Consider the following 21,693-nt stretch of genomic DNA (forward strand, 5'->3'; position numbering starts at 1 on the left):
TTGTATTACATTTATTTAATTAATTTATTTATTTTGATAATATGTAATAATTTACAGAAAAAAAAATTAAAACTATCTCCCTCTGATAAAATATCCGTTCGCTAGAGCGCACTACGCGATCTTGTGTGGGATTCTATTTCTGTACATTGTACATTATTTTTAAAAATATATTATATTTTGGGTGTGATGTAGGTAACATTATAAAACATAACAAGCTCTCATATTTTCAGAACCTACATAATATAATCAATTTATGCGGCTTTGCTTACAGTTGGTGCTCAGCGTGGTTGGCTTTCAATCAGTTAAGCGAGGTTCGATTCTCGGCTGTGGCATTTTTGAAGTGAAACCTTGTTGAGGTGGGGGAGCCGCTCACGAACGTTCTCTCTCTTCTCTTCTTTCCTCTCTCTCAGACACCAGCGAACTGCGCCACGCCAAGCATCAGCTGAAACTAGAAGTTTCACTTCTGTCTTGCGTAGGCTTGACACACCCACTTTTATTCTTTCGTAATAATGCAAGTTATCAAACACCGATAAATTGTTTATCAGGTGCGGTTATGGATATATTTTTGCACTTTGATTCAATACAATAACAATTATGACGAGATGCTAACGTTTTACCTAGTATTTTTCAATGTTAAAAGCAGGTAAACCTCAGAATAAAAACCGTCTCGACTCTCATACAAAATAACATTAATGCACGCCCACAGAATTGGTGAGATTTTTAGGGACTTTAAAATATTAAAATATTTTAACTATTAAAACTAACTATAACAAAAAAAAATGTATTCTGCTATTTAAGTTAGAGCGTATTGATAAAAAAATGAAATAAAATAAAATGAAATGGACCGAGTTCCTTATTGCAAAAAACGCACTGCTCGCGCAGTTCATATCCACGAGTTGATACGTACGGTACATGTACTTTAGCAACCAGTAATCCGTGGGGTAATTGACTGCAAACAGTCCATGGTGAAACAATCGCCTGTCCCATCGATTGGGCACAGGTCGGCATAATAAAATGGTGAATTGGCAAAAACAAAAATCGGAAAAGCGTCAGCAGACGACGCATCCGGCGAAAGTAAAATGCAGCGGGTTCCGGAAATAATGATTACATTGTCTATCGCTGAAATATAACTGACAGTATTAAAAGCGAATGTGCATTTCAATCAGCTGAATTTTTATTGGTATTTCAGCATTTTGAAAGTACGTTTTACAAGTTCTTTTGTTTGGCAAACGATGATTAAACTCTTTTGTGGAACTAGCAAGTTTGGCATTGAATTATTCCCCTAGCTTTGTATGATAGCTGTTGAGAACTATCTCTTATTTTGTTATTTTAAAACGCTGTAACTATATTTTTGCGTTTATTTTAGTTTTTTTATTGTTATGTAAACTATTTTTTACTAATTTTTCACGTAAAAACTAATCAATGATAAAACAGCTTTTGCCGACCTCAGTTGAGGGTGAGGCTCTCGACTAGCAAGCCGAAGGTCGCGAGTTCAAATGTTCAAACGTGCACAATTTAATATATAGTACACTTGCGGCACGTTTATGAGTGAAAATACTCTCAGTATCGCCCTGTTGTAAGACCACAATTCAGAATTCAAACTTTGCTTGAAAGGGTTTGGTTTTAGCCTTGTTTGGTGAAGAGATCTGAACAGCCGGATACTCTCCACCTTCCTCTTCCCCATCTCATTCCCCTCCTCTTGTGCAGTATTCACATTAAAAAAATAATAAATCTACATACCTATACTTTAACATGTACAATTGTACATGAACCTAAAATACATGTATAATTGTACATAAAGATAAACATGTACAATTGTACATAAACATAACCATGTACAATTGTACATGAACCTAAAATTCGTGTATAATTGTAAATAAACCTAAACATGTACAATTGTACATGAACCTAAAATACATGTATAATTGTACATAAACATAGACATGTACAATTGTACATGAACCTAAAATACGTATATAATTATACATAAACCTTAACATGTACAATTGTACATTAACCTAAAACAAAATATATCAACTCATTTCATTTTATATATCTTATTCAAAAGACGCCAGTATTCCATAATAATATATAGGTACATGAACAGAAATGTATATTTGCTATCAGGGAATCATTTATCATAACACCAACTTGTGAAACATCCTTTTAAATATAAGTGATACATAATCTAAGTTTACCTAAATAAAATAGATACCTTAAAAAATATAAAATTTGCATTTTAATGAGAGACCCTTGTTTGTGTAGTGTTGTACAGTGTTATGATGCAGGGCTAGACTCCTTTTGTTTTAATATTTTATTCATTAATTTACTATGCATCATCACATTTATCCTCGCCGATTCTCTAACCTAGTTAGGAACTGGGCGATTGTCGCGGGTATTGGTTTTGGTAAAATTTCGAATCATAATTTAAAATTTAAAATCTGTACCGGGCGGAAACAGAAAAAAACAAAAAGACTTCCTTGCCTGCAGAGAAACCAGAGAGTGGGCCTGATCTCTCGGCAGACGACAGTCACAGTTTTCCGGAGTGAAATTGTTTGGGAATGGTTTCCCTTTAATCGGAGTGGCGAAGTCTAGTTTTATAGAGTCGTATAAATGGAGTAAAATACGAGGTTCCATAGTGGAATTGGTTCCGTGGCTAGTTCGAATATTGTAACCACGCGGCATCATGAATCGCAAACGGAGTCAGACGTGTGATCTGCTTGAATCCGACCCATCCTTTATGGGATGAAGAAGCCAGTGGCTTGAAATGTTGTGCCCGGTTACCGGAAGCCTAAGGATGGTATTCTTTCTCGCGGTTTGGCACTACGCCGACCGCATTTTCACCAGGCCCGTAGGGAGGCCTATTTTTCCTTGCATAAAGGGAATCCTCGCCAGGATACACGGATGCGACCGCGGGCACCAGATTCCTCTTCCTCAGTCGCCAGATTGCCAGTTTCCTGCCACAGACAGTCGCCAGGAGGCGGAACTGACTCTTCCTCTTGCTCCGTCTGGAGCCCCCTGGAGCTCAGCCTGATGAGGTGCTGCTCCAGCTCGAGTGGGATGTTACTTAATTAGCTAGATAGATAAAGCGTGGTCGGAACCTTGGGGGTAAGCTTGTATCTGGCTTTTATTATATTGTTTTCGTTATAACTCACACGGTAGAGTGTATAGACTTGTATTGTATTCGAAATAATATACATTAATGTTACTCTAAACCTTCTTTCCTTGACTCTAAATTACACATTGTAACCTGACACATTTCTGGTTTCGAACCCAACCCCCTGAGAACCCTGGGATCACAAACATTCTTGTGGGTATCTGACCCTCAAGAATTGGCGCTTCCAGTACTGGATAAAGTTTGTGATTCCACATTCATTATTATAACCTGAAATGTCTGGTGAGTATTGTAGGTTGCACGTAGCAGGTAACCATAGCAACTACTCTACGTAGCAATTGGCGACCCACTTAAAACAAGGCTATAAATGTGTCAGGATTGTGTTTTTTTTTGGATGGTTTAGGGTTATTTTGTTCTCTTAGAGCTCTGATACATAACCTAAAATGTTAACCTTGTTTGTTAAATGTTAACCCGATAACTGTAAAAGTGACAAAAGTGAAATTGTTATCGCATGATTGTATGAATTTCTTATGTGCGTTGTTTTAAGGAATTGTGTGAATGTTAGGGATCATTCCTCCTTTATGGTGCCGTTAAATAATAAATTGAAACATGTTTATTCATTAATGCAGTTGACAACTGAATATTATTATACACAAATAACAACGCATATCGAAGTAACGGGAGTCGGTTCATTGCCATTAGTTCATAGCATGGGTTAATAGCAAATAATTTCAAATAAAAAATGTATATTCTAATTAGGTAATTGTTTTCATTTTGAAAAGTGATTCTTTTTTTTTATTCTCGTGTGGATTTAATACGAGAATAAATAATATTCTACGGAAAAATATAATAATATAAATATAATAATAGTACGGAAAAACCAGGGCTGGCAAAAGAAATAAATATTTTATCAAGGTTGCCACAAATTTTTTCAAGGTTGCCACAAAATATATATTTTTTTTACCTTATTTATCAAGGTTGCCACAAATATTTTTCAGGGTTGCGAAATTTTTTTTATTAATTTTTAATTGGAAAAAGGTACGCACTATACTGATGTGTTTCTACTTAATGTACTTCTTTTGAGTTTTTGCTTTCTAGTATTGTCATAATATGTTATAGACAAGTTCTTTCGGATTTCGGAAACTAACGGTCATCTTCTTTTTCTATTTTATATCAAGTATAACTTCTGACGTCATCATGTCTACTCCAATTCCGAATGTGAACAACGCTTCCAAGGAGGAGCTAATTAAGGAACTAACGGCGCGGTCAATCAGACCAGATAATACATTCCAAGTGTTACGCGCACAAGCGCGCGCTTTTAATAAAAAACAAAAACAAATTTCTAATGCAGATTCAGAGAATAATGATTCAGAATGTGACTCCGAAGTTGAAACGACGGGTAATAATTCGGACGGGGAAATAAATAGTGAAGTTAAAGGGAAGGTTACCCTAATTAAAGAAACCAAAATAATTTATAAGGAATCTTCGTCGCGTGGGCTTGGTAACTGGGATTACAAGTTCGATGGTAAAACCTGTGTGCGGGACTTTTTGAGTTTGTTAGATGAACGTTGCAGATCACGGGGCATTACGCACAAAGAAATAGTGAAATCTTTTAATGAAATTCTAGATGGTATTGCCTTACTGTGGTATAGGTCTATTTACACCCCAGATTTAAAGTGGGATGACCTATCCAAGCTATTAATCAACCAGTTCGAGGGAGAGGGTAAACAGATTGAATTAAAAACAGAACTTTTTAATTTGAAACAGCCTAAGGGTATGTCTGTTTTTGAGTTTACTTTGAGAATGAAGGCCCTCAATAATAAACTTGATGCCAAACTGCCAGAGGCAGAACTGCTGCAATTAGCAATGAAGGCACTGCTACCATCATATGCAAACTTACTAGCAGCAAGAGATTTTATCTCTTTCGAAGATCTCTCTAAGGCAGCAACAAAATTAGAATCACTAACTGAAGCTTCAACGTCTTCTTCTTCTAATCAAAAAGTGGTTGAACTACCAGAAAAATATAGTAACTTTAGAAAGTATTCGTCTTTCAATAATAAGGCTAGTTTCAATAATAGTCACAACACTTCGACTTTTCATCAAAAACAACAAAGTCATCAGAATACGTACAATAATGATGTTTTCACGCGTAAGACGTCTTCTCTTCCAAATAATAAGATTATTTGTGACTTTTGTAAGAAAAGTGGGCATAAGGTAACGGAATGCTGGAAGAAAGCCTCCAATTCTAAAAATGCTAACGTTGGTACCGTACATACTGGTAGCAAGAATCACACTAAAAAAAAACTAGCTTGGAGTCAATCTGGACACGCCCCTCCCTGTGCGCAAAGGGAACGGGAGTGGCAGAGTTGGCTCCGACTGGTTCGTCAGTTTTTGTCAACACCGTCTTCTGGGGTGGTGGGCCCGCTACCACAGAAGCCGGAGGTTGTGGGAGATAATCGTCCATTCGTTAATATATATATATTAGATAATACGTTTTCTGCTCTCTTAGACAGTGGAGCAACAGTCTCTTGTTTAGGGGGAGATAGTTTTAAGCAATTTGTAGATTTAGGCGTAGAATTAGAAAAAGTTGATTTTAAAGTTAAAACAGCTGACGGTTCGAGTCAGTCTGTTCTGGGTACTTTAACCTTGCCGGTGACGTACAGGACAATCACGAAGGAGGTTGTCTTTTACGTCATCCCATCATTATCACCTGATTTTATCTTAGGAGTCAACTTTTGGAGGCAGTTTCGAATCGCACCGGAACTGTTTCCAGAAGTTCACGAACCTGACCATGAAGGTCACCTTAATGAATTAAGAGCAATACGGCCGGCTTCTTCATTATCTGTTTCTGAGAGTAAAGCTCTTTCGAAAATGATTAATAAATTCGAATCTATTTCTTACGAAAGGAAAGGTCTGGGTTTAACTCATTTAGTAAAACATAAAATCGTTACCAATGGTCCGCCGATTAAGCAGCGCTACTATCCTCTGTCTCCGGCAAGACAAAAGCAACTTGACGCGGAAGTGGACGAGATGCTAAATTTGGGAGTAATCCGTCCCTCTCGTTCACCGTGGTCTAGCCCAGTTGTTATTGTACAGAAGAAGGATGGGACAGGGAGATTTTGCCTGGATTCCAGGAAAATTAATAATGTCACGGTCAGAGATAGTTATCCACTACCTCATATCGCACGTATCTTGGACAAACTTGGCGGCGCAAGATATGTGTCTTCGATAGACTTGAGTAAGGCCTTTTGGCAGGTAGCGCTGGATAAAGACTCTTGCGAGAAAACGGCATTCGTCGTCCCAGGTCGGGGACTCTTCGAATTTACTCGTATGCCGTTTGGGTTAAAAAATGCACCCTCTGAACTCCAAAGACTGGCTGACGCTCTTTTTGGACCTGAATTTGATGATAACGCTTTCTGTTATCTGGACGATTTAATTTTAATCTCGGAAGATTTTAATTCACATATGAGACTACTTAATAAAGTTTTCGAAAGACTGAGAGACGCGGGTCTCACAATAAATCAAAAAAAATCAGAGTTCTGTAAATCGGAGCTTAAGTACTTGGGGTACATAGTAGATTCACAAGGGCTTCGCACGGACCCTGTAAAAATTGAAAGCATTAAGGATTTCCCTATTCCAAAAAACGCGAAAGGAATTCGAGCTTTTATTGGCCTTTCAGGGTATTTTAGACGTTTTATAAAAGGCTTCTCCAGTATAGCCGCTCCGTTAACAAAGCTTACTGGATCAAAGAATGGAGTCAGTAAATTTAAGTGGACTCCAGAAGCTGATAAAGCGTTTAATGATCTAAAACAAGCTCTTATTAGTGCTCCAGTTCTAAGCTGCCCAAATTTTTCTGAACCGTTCGCGATTCATTGCGATGCAAGCTCCGTTGGAATTGGTGGTGTTCTAATTCAAAATATAGACGGTGCCGAACACCCGATCGCGTACTATTCACGTTGTCTTAATACCCACGAACGTAACTATGGCATCACGGAAAGAGAGCTTTTAGCGGTATTAGATTCTGTCACCCATTTTAGACCCTACATAGAAGGGGCTCATTTCACGGTAATTACAGACCATTCGAGCCTGAAATGGCTTGGATCCTTGTCAAACCCAAGTGGTCGTCTGGCGCGTTGGAGCACTCGTCTTTGTCAGTTTTCCTTTGACGTCATCCATCGTAAAGGTACGCAGCATATTGTACCAGACGTACTTTCTCGCATGGATCTCGCGCTAATTTCGGGTCTTGACTCTCAACCTACGTCGGACAAATGGTACCAAAATGCATGGCAAGGTTGCCAGGATTTTCCTCAAAGATTTTCTAACTTCCAAATTAAAGATAACGAATTGTATCGCCATACGAAAACTCAATTAGCCTTACGGGAGGACACTGCTTGGAAGAAGGTGATTCCTCAGGAAAATAGGAAAGCTATTATTTCAGACTCGTTCATGTCATCCAGGAGTTTTTAAAACATATAAAAAGTTACAACTTCGATATTTTTGGCCTAACATGTACAAAGATGTCAAAGAATTTATTAGTCATTGTGCTGTTTGCAAAGCGCATAAAATCAGCACGGCACCACCGAACGGTTTATCTTCTAACCCGAAAAAAGTAACAAGGCCTATGCAGATGCTATCTTTAGATTTGGTAGGACCTTTGCCTCGTAGTTATTCAGGACATACGGTAATTTTAACTTGCGTTGATGTTTTCTCTAAATTCACGTGGTTATTTCCGCTGCGCAAAGGCACCGCGGGAAGCATAGTAAAGAATTTAGAGGAAAATATTTTCCTAGTACACGGTGTACCGAAAACTATTATTTGTGACAACGGGCCCCAATTCATCTCAAAAGAATTTAAGGACCTCCTTAAGAGTTATAATGTTCCACCCCCATTTTATAACTCGTATTATACTCCACAGAATAATGTCGTCGAAAGATACAACCAAACTCTTGGCACCGCGTTGTCAATCCTGGTGGAATCAGACCACCGTAACTGGGCTAAATTTCTGCCACAGGTTCAGTCCGCAATGAACAACACTGTTAATTGCGCGACAAATTATACACCGTACTTTCTTATGCACGGCAGGGAGCAAATTCTCGACGGAGATTTGCACCGTATACCTATAGATAATGGGGAAATTAACTCGGAAAGAGGAGCTTCGCCCTCCGCTTATGCTCAAAGGCTACAGGGTCTAGCAAACATATACAAGCAGGTTTCAGACGCTTTGTTCAAAGCCTACAAGACGGGAGCGAATCGTTATAACTTACGCAGAAGAAACGTCACATTTCAAGTAGGGGACGTCGTGTGGAGACGAAACTTTGTTCAGTCAAACGCATTAAATTACTTCTCTCAAAAATTGTCCCCACGCTTCGTGCAAAATGTTATAATAAAGAAGAAATCGGATTTAGTGTATACCCTGGCAGACCTTACAGGAAAAGTATCTGGCGATTTCCATGTAAAGGATATCGTCAAGACGGACAATGTTCCGGTATAAATTCTTTTCGAACATCAGTGCCTCCGAAGGTCTGGCCAACTTTCGTGAGGATTGATATTATTAATAATTAAGAACTTCGGTTCCTTATTAGAATTTCTAAGCACGGAAAACTTCACCGGCCTGATCAACCGAGTTGAAGAATTCCCATGCCATCTGACAGACTTTGGTCCTGTCATAATTTCATTTCGGAAGAAATGTTTAAATACCTCGCGAGGGCGTTTTTTTTATATATCTGTTATTGTTAATTATAAGCTACTTGCTTAAAACAATTAACCATCAACTCCGGTATGAATGCTCGAATTGAATGGACTAGAAATAAACCTTATTAGAATTAGTAATAATTAATGTAGTATTTATTTATTAGCAATAATTTATTTATTTACTTAATCTTAAGTACACAACAGACTCCAAGTGAACAAATGAACACTCATTTAAAAATATTATGAATTTTGTATAATGAAATTGGCTAATATACCTTAACATGTAGTATGTGTTAGGATATAACATCTTGAAATGTAAGGAGTTACATTCCAAATGTCTCTTTCGTTTCATGATGGTGAAAATAAAGAAGCATTGTCTACAAATTACGTGCTTGAACACTGGTTGTTCTCGTTTCATCATTAATATGTAAACGGATATTTTTGTCATTGTTTTACAGTAAATGTCTTGATGGGTCCTGAAAATATATTAAAGACTGCACCAAGCGGTGCACTGAACATTTAATCTCCTAGTGATAAAATGGAGCTGTTCGCTTTATTGCTGATGAAACGAGACATAACTTCCTTGTTTTCCTTTATAAGTACGGTTCTGACTTATAATGTGGAACGATATCCCACCACCGATCCTTCCACATTTTAAGCCACTTCGTTGATATGTTGATCCTCGAATCATATTTTCTTATATTTAACCTTAAGACCAGAACATGGGGAGATGTACTGAGACCTTTCCTTATGTTCTGAGTCAAATTTTTCTAGATAAACGTTAATTTTATTTATTGTTGATCCATTTACTTCTCATCAGTTATGTCTGTAAATACACTGGTGTTACTTGTTACAATTAATGTTTCAATTTATGAATTTTTGTTTTTTTTTTGTATTAAATCTTGCTATCATGTAAGTAACCTGGGATGTTCCTTTCCTATTGTTATAGAATTCATATTATGAATATTATAAGTTTGTATTACATACTTGTTGGTATTGTCCTGCGAGACTTACTATTATCAACTTTGTTGAACAACGGTTTACAGAGAAAACCATAAGTTGTTTCATAACAATATCGATTACGACTTCGTTACTGTTGGACGTATACATAGATCACTGCACTAATAATTGTTGCATATCACTTAACACGATTGCACGTTATATATTGATGGCTGTATACTCTATTACTTTGGCTCCATTCTTATGCGATGGTTGTTGACTGCTTAACACTCTTGTTGAATTAAGATTGTGTATTTTCATTAACTGCTCTGTTCTCATATGGATACCCCCATACGACCTAGTTAGGTAGATTAGGTAGAAACATCGACAAAGTGTTTTCTTATCTCCTATGGAGAAGTAGAGTCAGTGATAAGTGAGGGTTGCTATGCTCCCTAAAAAGTGTTGCCTGACGGGCTTATAACCCTATTTTGGGTTAGTGATGCATTTTTACATTTGGTTGTGTAAAATGAATGTGATAGACACTCAGGTATTATGTAATTTTTATAAATGTAACGTCAACGGTTGTCCATGACGCTAAGTCAATTAGTCTTCACCCAGCATATTCAAGCTGCGGGTGTTGGCGGATCCCGTTCACGGAACATTGGTTGTTATGTTTAGATTAAGTTTTTAAGTTTAGTTCCTACAATATTATAGTTATTTAAGTAAGAATGGCTGCACCGCAATCCTGTTCATCCTGCCTTACGTTCGATGAAGTGCGACCGGATTTGCGGCACGCCCATTCGCTATTCTCAATTTGGTTTAATTTTGTTATATGAATACTTCCTATTGATGGTTATTATTATCTACTGGTATTTTATTGATCACTTTGTTTTTTTTTCTGTTGTAGTAGACCCTTGGACCGACCTAGAAAGAATAGGGTTAGGTTATTTCGACAATTTTATATGTTTGAGGGCAAACATTTGGTGGCGAGGGGGGTAATGTTATGATGCAGGGCTAGACTCCTTTTGTTTTAATATTTTATTCATTAATTTACTATGCATCATCACATTTATCCTCGCCGATTCTCTAACCTAGTTAGGAACTGGGCGATTGTCGCGGGTATTGGTTTTGGTAAAATTTCGAATCATAATTTAAAATTTAAAATCTGTACCGGGCGGAAACAGAAAAAAACAAAAAGACTTCCTTGCCTGCAGAGAAACCAGAGAGTGGGCCTGATCTCTCGGCAGACGACAGTCACAGTTTTCCGGAGTGAAATTGTTTGGGAATGGTTTCCCTTTAATCGGAGTGGCGAAGTCTAGTTTTATAGAGTCGTATAAATGGAGTAAAATACGAGGTTCCATAGTGGAATTGGTTCCGTGGCTAGTTCGAATATTGTAACCACGCGGCATCATGAATCGCAAACGGAGTCAGACGTGTGATCTGCTTGAATCCGACCCATCCTTTATGGGATGAAGAAGCCAGTGGCTTGAAATGTTGTGCCCGGTTACCGGAAGCCTAAGGATGGTATTCTTTCTCGCGGTTTGGCACTACGCCGACCGCATTTTCACCAGGCCCGTAGGGAGGCCTATTTTTCCTTGCATAAAGGGAATCCTCGCCAGGATACACGGATGCGACCGCGGGCACCAGATTCCTCTTCCTCAGTCGCCAGATTGCCAGTTTCCTGCCACAGACAGTCGCCAGGAGGCGGAACTGACTCTTCCTCTTGCTCCGTCTGGAGCCCCCTGGAGCTCAGCCTGATGAGGTGCTGCTCCAGCTCGAGTGGGATGTTACTTAATTAGCTAGATAGATAAAGCGTGGTCGGAACCTTGGGGGTAAGCTTGTATCTGGCTTTTATTATATTGTTTTCGTTATAACTCACACGGTAGAGTGTATAGACTTGTATTGTATTCGAAATAATATACATTAATGTTACTCTAAACCTTCTTTCCTTGACTCTAAATTACACATTGTAACCTGACACATTTCTGGTTTCGAACCCAACCCCCTGAGAACCCTGGGATCACAAACATTCTTGTGGGTATCTGACCCTCAAGAATTGGCGCTTCCAGTACTGGATAAAGTTTGTGATTCCACATTCATTATTATAACCTGAAATGTCTGGTGAGTATTGTAGGTTGCACGTAGCAGGTAACCATAGCAACTACTCTACGTAGCAACAGGTGGATCAGAAAATAATGTAGGAAGCTAAAGAATTACACAAAAAATATAAAAGAACAGTCTCTAATTCAATCGAGAGTCTAATTCCTAAACGTCGTTACGCATCCAGTATTATTTTCGGGGCAAGAGGGGACTGCGAGCAGGTACTCCAAACCAGTTCGAAAAACTTTTTTGAAACTGTCAATACTACCGGTAAGCTTAAAAATATTCAAATGTGTCCTTGTTAAAATGATTTGGCTGTACGTATTTATAACAGATGTTCTATATCAAGATTTTCATTTAACATCAAATAAAATAAACTAATAATGAAGGTAATATTGTTATCTCACCAGTGTGAAATTTGTATGTATAATATTGTATGTACGAGTATAATATCGTATACATAATAATGTATGTACACTATTGTATGTATAATATTGTGTGTATAATATCGTATGTATAATATACTATGTATACTATTGTATGTATAATATCGTACTCGTATGTATAATTTTGTATGTATAATATTGTATGCATAATATCTCATGTATAATATCGTACTCGTATGTATAATTTTGTATGTATAATATTGTTTGCATAATATCTCATGTATAATATCGTACTCGTATGTATAATATTGTATGTACACACATATCTTAAAAATATTGATGCTGTGGATATATAAACAAATCATCTACCTTGAAAATAAGATTAAAAATAAGTAAGATTGCATACTCATGTTTCTATAAAATAGTATTCATTTTTTAACTCTTTTAATTTATTTTTATTATTATTTCATGTATGATTCATACTTGCATACTTATTTTTCTATAAAATAGTATTTTTTAGTTCTTGTAAGTTATTGTTATTATTATTTAATGTATGATTCATACTTGCATACTTATGTTTCTGTAAAATAGTATTTTTTAGTTCTTTTATGTTATTTTTATTATTATTTCATGTATAACAACCACAACACGAGCATTAGCCCAGTATGGTAGTTAAAAAAATGTCAAAAAATGTAACATGTAAACATTTATTAAATAATAATTTTTTTTTTAAAAGATTGTCTTAACCTAGAAAACCTGTTAGTTTGAACAACAAAAAGATGAAATTTGTACATCTTTTTCAAGAAAGATGCAACTATTTTCGACTAGCCAAACAATTTCGACCATGGACCTTCATTGATAATAAAATATACAACCTTATCAATTTAAAAAACATATTTGCAAAATACGTGACAAATTATTAATTTCTCTTGGAGCAAATTATTTTTTTCGGGTCTATTATATTATTGTTTTCAAACCCGCAAATATCCGACCCTAATAATTCATTCGTATCATCCTGGTTGCCTCCATAGAGAGAATATTATTTATCATGTACCATTTTATCCATTAATCATTTAAAAACTGATGTGGTTTTACAGCGTGACTTTGAAATAATACAACAAAGCCCCAAAACGTGAGAAGGATGCGAAGGTATTCGAGTTTCCCTTCAGTTCCCTTCAGTTTCCCTTCCACTCTCCATCCCAGTTTTCCCAAAAGAAGACCCTTCAAATAATTGGAAAGCTTCGCAAAAGTCCTTACCTTTTGTGCTTTATATATTTTTAAACGGAATTTGATTTCTACAGTGTTCATTGTGTTTTTGTTTCTTTGAATAAAAGTTACTCTTAAATATAGCTTTGTAAGTACTGAAAATATATTTTAAATATCATTGCAAGATTTCGATAAATAATATTGTAATCATTGAAATGAAAAAAAAATTATTATTTATGATATTAAGGCTCCGTAGTAAGCTTTTTCTTTTATAATGATATAAGACAAGGTTTTTTATGCATAGGATAACAAATTATTGTAAGCAATAATTAGTCAATTCGTAATAATTAATAATGTATTTTCACTCGGGAGATATTTTCAATTTGTATTGATATTTCAGGCTACTAATTATTGCTTATAATAATTTGTTATCCTTTGTGCTATGCATAAAAACCTTGTCTTATAAGCATTAGTTTATTATTATTAAAAAAAAATAAAAATATTTGAAAAGTCAAAATATTTCACCAACAAGTGTAGATATAATATGTCTCGACGCCATTTAGTGGGAAATTTAGCACTAACAAAGCCTTTCCTACAAAAATAGATTTAGTTGTTTACAGGTGAAAAATATAATAAGCGGTAATTGTTTATTTAAGTACTAGTACATATCGACCTATTTGGCAGGTTGGGAATAAGCCGACGTAGCTCAGTGGTCCAAAGCACCTGACCGGACATCAGAAGGTGCGGGTTCAATTTCCGTCGGCGGCATTTATTGTTGCTCGGGAGATATTTTCAATTTGTATGGATATTTCAGGCGACTAATTATATTTTATAATAATTTGTTATCCGTAGTACGACTTCAAAGAGAAGAAGAATATGCCGTTATTGTAAAAAGCATTAACATTTTGGCTTGTCATAATTTTCAATAAAAAACACATTAATTTGTTTTTGACCACTTTAATTTTATTTAAACTCTACCGGTTTCGGAAGAAACCTTCCTTCATCAGGAATTGCAATCTTGTCGTAATCCTTATGATTAGTTGACAAATATCTTGGGTTCGATTCCCAGTTGAGACCGTTTCCTTTTTACTTGATGTTTTGTTCGGTTTCATGTTTCGTTTATGTTAAATAACTGTTAGACTGTTATTTACAGACTTGGTGGAACATGTGTTGACTCGACCTCCTAATTGTCCTAACTCGCTTGAATGAGGTTTTTATACCTCTTTATCCCCAGCGTTCAGTTCGCTTTTGCAAAATGATATCGTGCTGAGCCTAGCTAACTCTGAACATCCCCCGCCCCTGCGATATTGCACACAGTAAAATAAGGCCTTCGCTTCGGGGTTGATCTACAATAAATCCCTTAACTTCACGTTGTGTGATTTGTTAATTCGAAGCCCACCGTTATGGGGTGGTAGGTATTTAATGTCTCCTTTCCATGGTAACTCCCGGTTCTTTTTAGCCAAAGTGTGGGGAAAACGTCCATCGACCCTCAGCGAGTACTACAAGAAACAAGTACGTGTCTCACCTAACTTTCGAATACTGGACCCTATTGCTAATTGACCTAGTAGTTTCTATCATATCTCTACAATTTCCTTGTATCCCCGCCCTTACCTAATGTCCCCGTGTTTATAAATTCTAGATTGTGACATAGAACCGTACCCCCCCCCCCCTCCCTTTGTGTACGTGCTACTAAACCCTTCGTTGAGTGGGGTGTTGTTTCCGCATAAGTACTGGGACTCCCTCGTCGACCTCTGTAATGGTGTACTGAAACTAGATAGATGGATTTAGCTGTGGTTAGTAAACTTTGGGTGTTGCGAATGGAAGTGGAAACGAGAGAGAAAAGGAGATGGGAACGGATTGAATGACGAGAAAAGGTTTTTTTTTGCAAACTGGGTCGGCACCTCACTGCCCCAAATGAAATGGTCGCTATTCTTCCAAATGCACAACCCCAAGAACCAATACGTGTCTGGCTTTCCCCGAGGTCTGGTCTAACTTCTTCTTATAGTCGCCTTGACACCTCCGGACCGCTCACGTCAGAGGGAGAGGTAATACACCTGTTGGAATATCCCAAGTCACCCCGCCCCGCTTCCTCCAACGGACTACTTTACTGACTGTAAAAGGGGAATTTTTATTGCGTCCCTTGTCATGATGCTAAACGCGTGCATGTTTCAAATAGGTTTGTTCTGGTGAGGCTTTCAACGTCCACTAGCCGCCAGGCCTACTATCCACCTCACGAAAGCTGCTGCAAAGGATCTCGAGGGTTTTCCAGTCGAGTTGCATCAACCTCCGGGTAAACCCCGCTTTAGTATGTGTTCGTCCTCCGATTTTGAACCCTCGTTCATCACGCCGACGTCCCCTCCACGCGATTTCGAAAGACTTGGAGCCCGTTCAATTAAACGCCTTCGCAGCGAACCAAGGCCCAAACATTCCAACTTGACATTAATTTTCACACTGCGTCTCGTGTCATCTCACCCGACCCGGCTCCGCGAAAAGGGATGACCTCCCGAACTCTTCGTGATTCTCCATACAACGTTGACGCCCCGAAATCGCATGATGAGGAAAATAGAAAATCTTCTGAGCTGGGGAAGTTGTGCGCTTCCCAAGACAGCTTACGGACAACATACTCCAACGGCGAGTTCTAAGCCGAGGCCAAAGGTATTTGGGAATTTTGTTAGTGAACATATAAGGTTATACAAATATTATTAATTTGATTTTTTTTTTTGTTTTGAGCATGAGTTGGTTGCAGCTAGTCGCTTCCATGTTGATTTGAGGTGCCTCTGCGCGGCTGCCAACTCGGTAGGATGTACGACTTTAGTCGTCAGGCACGGACGTCAAGTGATTTATGGGGGTCCCTTTTCTTCCTTTTGGGTCGTGTGTCGCCACTAACTGCTTACAAATAAGTAGGTCATTGGCCTCGTGCTAAACACAGCTGTTAGAAGCAAGCAAACAGTTCTAAATGTGGTACTATTTTATCAGTATCGCAGCTCTGTCCGAGCTGCTGGTTGCAGCCCCATCTTCGTCGTAATTTTAATGTTCTGGAAATATATATTCATGCAAGTTCACTCACCCAAAATCGTAATATTACCAGTCCAGTCGGGATATCGACGACATGTACATTAATCCGCGTCCAGGAACTGTAGGTATGAGTAAAAGCCCCTAAGCCGTTAAGGGTTCGTATTAAATTCGAAATCGATCCTCTATGTCACCCGTCTACTCGCCAGTAGAAACTATAACCATATTGGATCTAATTTTTCTAGCTAAAATTTCTACTTTCATACGCCGCCCCGTAGATAGCACATAAATTACCGGATACTAGAATTCGGAATGTTTAAGCGGATCATTTCTTTCAATAGAAGATCTCTTCCTCCCTAACCGTAAATTGATAGTTGACATGCATCGGTATCTGTTGGCCTCCACTGTACCTAGTCTAGATATCTCCCCCTAACGACTATTTTAGAGTATCTAAGTAAGTATTTGCCGAGATCTACCCAAACTCCCTCCCCCTCCCTAGAACTTTTCATATATTATTTGCCACGTTCACTTCGATTTTTTTCACTAAATTCTTATATCGTGTAAACCGTTAAAAATCCTTCCCGTGCTCGCAAGGAAAACACTGTCTCTTCAATTTCACAATAAATTTAGAACTTTGTCTTAGCCGTTTTCGTCAGGTCATTTGATAATTATTATGGTTCTCTATTTTTTTCTCCTCTAATGGCACACGCGTTATTATTAAACATTACTGCAGTTGAGTTTCATCGTTCTATATTAGTCCAAACCAAGAGACTCCAACCCGTGAATTTAGTATTGTCTAATTATGAGTTTACCCTTTCTTTGGTTGAATCTAATTAAATTTTAAAACACTTCAATTATTTCAATTAATATTAAAAGCACTCTAACTTCATGAAAATACCTCGATTTTCTAAACTCACAACTTCACTACATTTAAAACTCTATCAGTTTAGTTTAAAAATCGCACGCCAAAACTGTCGCGACGCCAAAGATCTCGAAGACCGACTCCAACCAAGTTAAAACGAAAAAAGCCCCGATTTCCTCCAAACAACGCTATTTAGTAATGTTTTTTCGAATAAATCGACTTAAAATTTGTGCGACTTTCGCCTTTATGCATTCGAGGTTTCACTTCCTGTTAAGTTTAGAATTGCATAATCCCGTTTCAGGTTTTTTTGTTCCCGCCTCCCGATTTTGAGGTAAACACCTCCCGAACTGCCGAGACGGGTACAGGCCCGCACTCGGTGACCTGACTTTCGGGCGCCCTCCCGTAAATGATATACGGCGATGTAGATTATTGCGTAAAATTATTAGATTATTTTTCCTCGTACACGTGTTGTGCCCGTAATATTGGTTGATTTCCGGCCTTTAGACTAGGTGTAGCTCATTTCTATATCGTTGTTTTTGAAATCTTTCCGAGAAATTCGCTATTGATATGGATAATATAATCAATAAATTATCCCAACTAACGGAAGCTTTTCACCTATTATGTCCAGCGCTTGCGCAATACAGTATCCTTCCTTGTGTGCTGCCTTCTAGAATTTGATTGGTGTCTACACGATCCGTGGGTGATCCCAGGACACATATACCTCCCTCTCGGTGATGACATACGTAGGCATTCGTTCCAAAATTTGGTTCGACACGTTTTTTGTAATTTCGCCTACCTGTTTTAACTCTTTTCGTGATATCCGCCGCATATCTTCTGGTAATCTTTCGTAACCCAACGCTGTCCACTACCCGAGTCGTTGAAACCCCTTCCATCATGAGCTAAACTACTTTTCGGGTTTCTTTTTGAATTCCGGTCCTTTCTTTTCAGCGATCTACGCCCAGTACATCCCTGTTTTTACAGTTTTTTGCGTCTAGTTTTAGCCCAACCCATATACTCTTTTCTCGCTTCATCTAGGAATTTCAATATATTATCCTCGTAACTTTGTTTACGCGCAAAAAATGTCGTAAAATTTTGATCGTTAATCAAAGACTTCGTGACCCATTAACTTTTATGTCTTTTCTTAATTACCCCACTTGCATCTCCCCCGTGTTAATATAATTAGGCAATTTCGGCCAAACGTCCTATCTTAAGTTAAAATTTGTGTTCACTGTGGCCACTTGAAAAGAGCACTCAGAAGTTCAGCGAACGTAAACAATTCTCTCTACGAGGATCAACTCGTAATATGTCTTCTGGACCAAACATTCTAAAACACCCTCTCCTTTCACCAAACCGTCACCCCCTTTTTTCGTTATCGATGGTTGGGTATCGCTTTGTTTCTGCCTTAGAATGCAAATTTATCGTCGAATCCCAAGTGCCTTTGCACGTGTCGTGAGGCCGGATCCCAAGGTTAACTCAACAGTAAATCAACCTCGAGTGTATCGTGTCTTAGACCGCCCTTAATCTCCGTGATTGGCGAAAAATTATTTAATTGATTTTGGGAATGATCTGATTCGTTGAGCTCCATCACGCCTCTTTTCAATTATTACGTGGTTAACACCTATTACCGACGTAGGTTTCTATAATAAAGCTTCTAGTATGTCCCAAAGATGTCCATAGTCTGTTCGTTCCTCCCTATTCTCTGAACGTATTTTAATTTATGAAAAAAAATTCTTTACGTTATTTTACCCCAAACAGGTCCATTACAGCCTCCCTTTAGTAAGGATTACAGCGGATAGACACGTTTTGGTGTTTAGTTGGTGAAATCATTACTAACAATAGTTTTAGATGACTCATTTTTCTTCCTTTTCCAAAAATTTTTTTTTTCGTACTCCAAAGGTTGCGTACCCCTTACCTCCCTAAGAGGAGATGTTCCTATTTTCCCTAAATGCAAAATAAATTCTAGAATGGGTCTTTTCCTTTTTTTTTCTTTCCAATCTTCCGTTAATTTTTGGCTTATCTGCTTCTCACGAAGTTCGCCCCTGTACGTGTCTTAACTCAAATGCCTTTAAACAAAACGTAAGGCACAATGCCATTCATAAATCTGCCGCCTCCTACCACTCGTGATTTCATTAAGACGAAACACGGTTTCATTTGTCACAAAACTCGTAACTTTGCTTTATATTCTAGGCGCTTCGTCAGTAAACGTGTTTCCTCTTAACTACACATTTATGGCTAAGTTTTTGTTGCACCCCCAAAGGGTCGAAGCAAAGTTCTATGGGTACCTGACTGAAGTCTCGGTTGTATGTTTTTTTTTTCCATGATGATATGCACGCAACATGAATCTATTTAAAACGCGTAGCTATTTTGCATGTGGTTTTTTTCTCTGTTTTTTTTTTGAATTCTCGCGTGACTATAATTTTTTCGTTTTCTTTAATAAATAATAATCCGTATGTGTGGCCGGTTATCAATAAGCCTTGATAAAACTTGAATTGGATTAAATCTGGTTTATTGAATTGGACACGCAACCTCCCTAAAACTGCACTTACGTGTCCTAGATGTTCATCGAAATTTCCGCACAAATATATGACTAAGTCATCCAAGTAGTAGCTTTGCGAGACTACCTATCTTTTGTTTTAATATTCGTATTGTACCGAACGTGTTTTGTTTACTTGTTGAACTAATTGAAATGGATTTATTTATTCTTATTCACAGAATTTAGTCACTATTTCACGCTGTAGTTTTCTCATAATATCACTGTTTTCACTTTATTCAAATAATAAGTTAGATTATATCCAATGGTTGTAACTATTCACTTCACAAGAACACTGCATTTATTTCACCGAAAAACATGTAATAGTAATCACCGGTAATGTTCACTGTAGGTTCAATGAACTCGTCGTGGTACGCAAACGTATTGTATCCCTGCTTGTACTCACTACGTTTAATTTAAACCTTTTCGAAAACATAACAAAATAATTATTATCTTCCCTCTCTCACAATCCCGGCTGTCCCGATTCGTAACCAAGTCAAATCTCCCTAGTCTTCGGTTTACATTATTATTATTACCATCTCACACTTTCTCCCTCTTTATATTGCTTGCTAGGTATCGAAAAACCGTTATCTACCGACCATTTTGTAATATACACATTCCGAGACTACCGAAGTCTGCACGCATAACGTTTCCAAACTTCGTTCAACGAATTTAAACGCACTCAAAGACCCCAACCTACGTCGTACAAAAACGCATACAATATCTGTTATCTGCTATCACCACCCATTGCAAAGTTTAACTCTATATTAAGAGGATAGACGGATCCCTTTTGTATGAAAGCTTGTATTTTCGAAGCTGTTTCCTTCAAAATGTTCACCGGTTAGGTTTCCCCTTAATATCGCGCTATCCAAAGATAACAAACCGTTTTTACCTAATACAAGTGGTCTCGTAAATGCTCGGTGGATATTTTTTCTTTCTAAGATTTATGGCCCGACCGTTGTAAATCATGAAAAGGTCTATTAGTTCCTTTTAGTTTGCAATAATTTTCAAGTGACATGAGTCAATGAGTCTCTTCAAAACGACAAACAGATATTAGTACGGTTTTTACCCATTTTTGTAAGGCATTTAAAATGTTTGAATAATATTCATTTCATATTATTTTTTTTTAAGCGATCTACAAAAATACTAGTCAGATGCTTTACGTTTCACCATCTAAATGCGAGCCCTTCTCAAATTATGGTCATTTAACTGATTTGTATATTTTTTCTTATCGAAGGTTGGCGTACATTTCGCAATATCAACTAATACAAATCTCCACTCAAATAAAGATTCCGTAATCAACTTGTCTATTTATTTATTTTCTCTTTTTTTTCTCATGAAATGTTGATTAACATCAGCTTACGTTTTTTTTTCCCATTTAACTGTGTAACCTTTCCCTTTTATTATTAGTCTCGTGAAAAGTACTCAATTTATATTATTCATTACTAACTACCGTATTGTGTATTAATTCTCTTTATTCATTTGTACGGCGCGCCTGAGGCGACTTTACCCGAAACGGCGCCACACAAGTCCCAACAAACAGCCGACTGACATCCCTGCCGCGTTCAGAGCGATAAATCTACCACCGGCTGTAGATCCGTTAGAGTAGGTAACCTTTTTTTCCCACTATTGTCCGGTGCCTTGCCGTCTCCATCGTAAGTAATTAAATCATAAATGACACTAGAGTCTAACAGTGCGTCCAGCTTAATTTTTGTTCACCTGTCTAGACTATTTTACAACTGACCCACATTCGTTTCGACCTATTTTTTTTTCTATTCGCTCCTGACATGTTTTTTTCCATTTTTTTTCTTGAGACACCATACTCGTACCTCTATCGCTTATAAGGTCAATG

The sequence above is a fragment of the Hesperophylax consimilis genome, chromosome 9, assembly GCF_061612785.1.
Source record: "Hesperophylax consimilis isolate HC1 chromosome 9, BYU_Hcon_1.0, whole genome shotgun sequence".
Classification (NCBI taxonomy): Eukaryota; Metazoa; Arthropoda; class Insecta; order Trichoptera; family Limnephilidae; genus Hesperophylax; species Hesperophylax consimilis.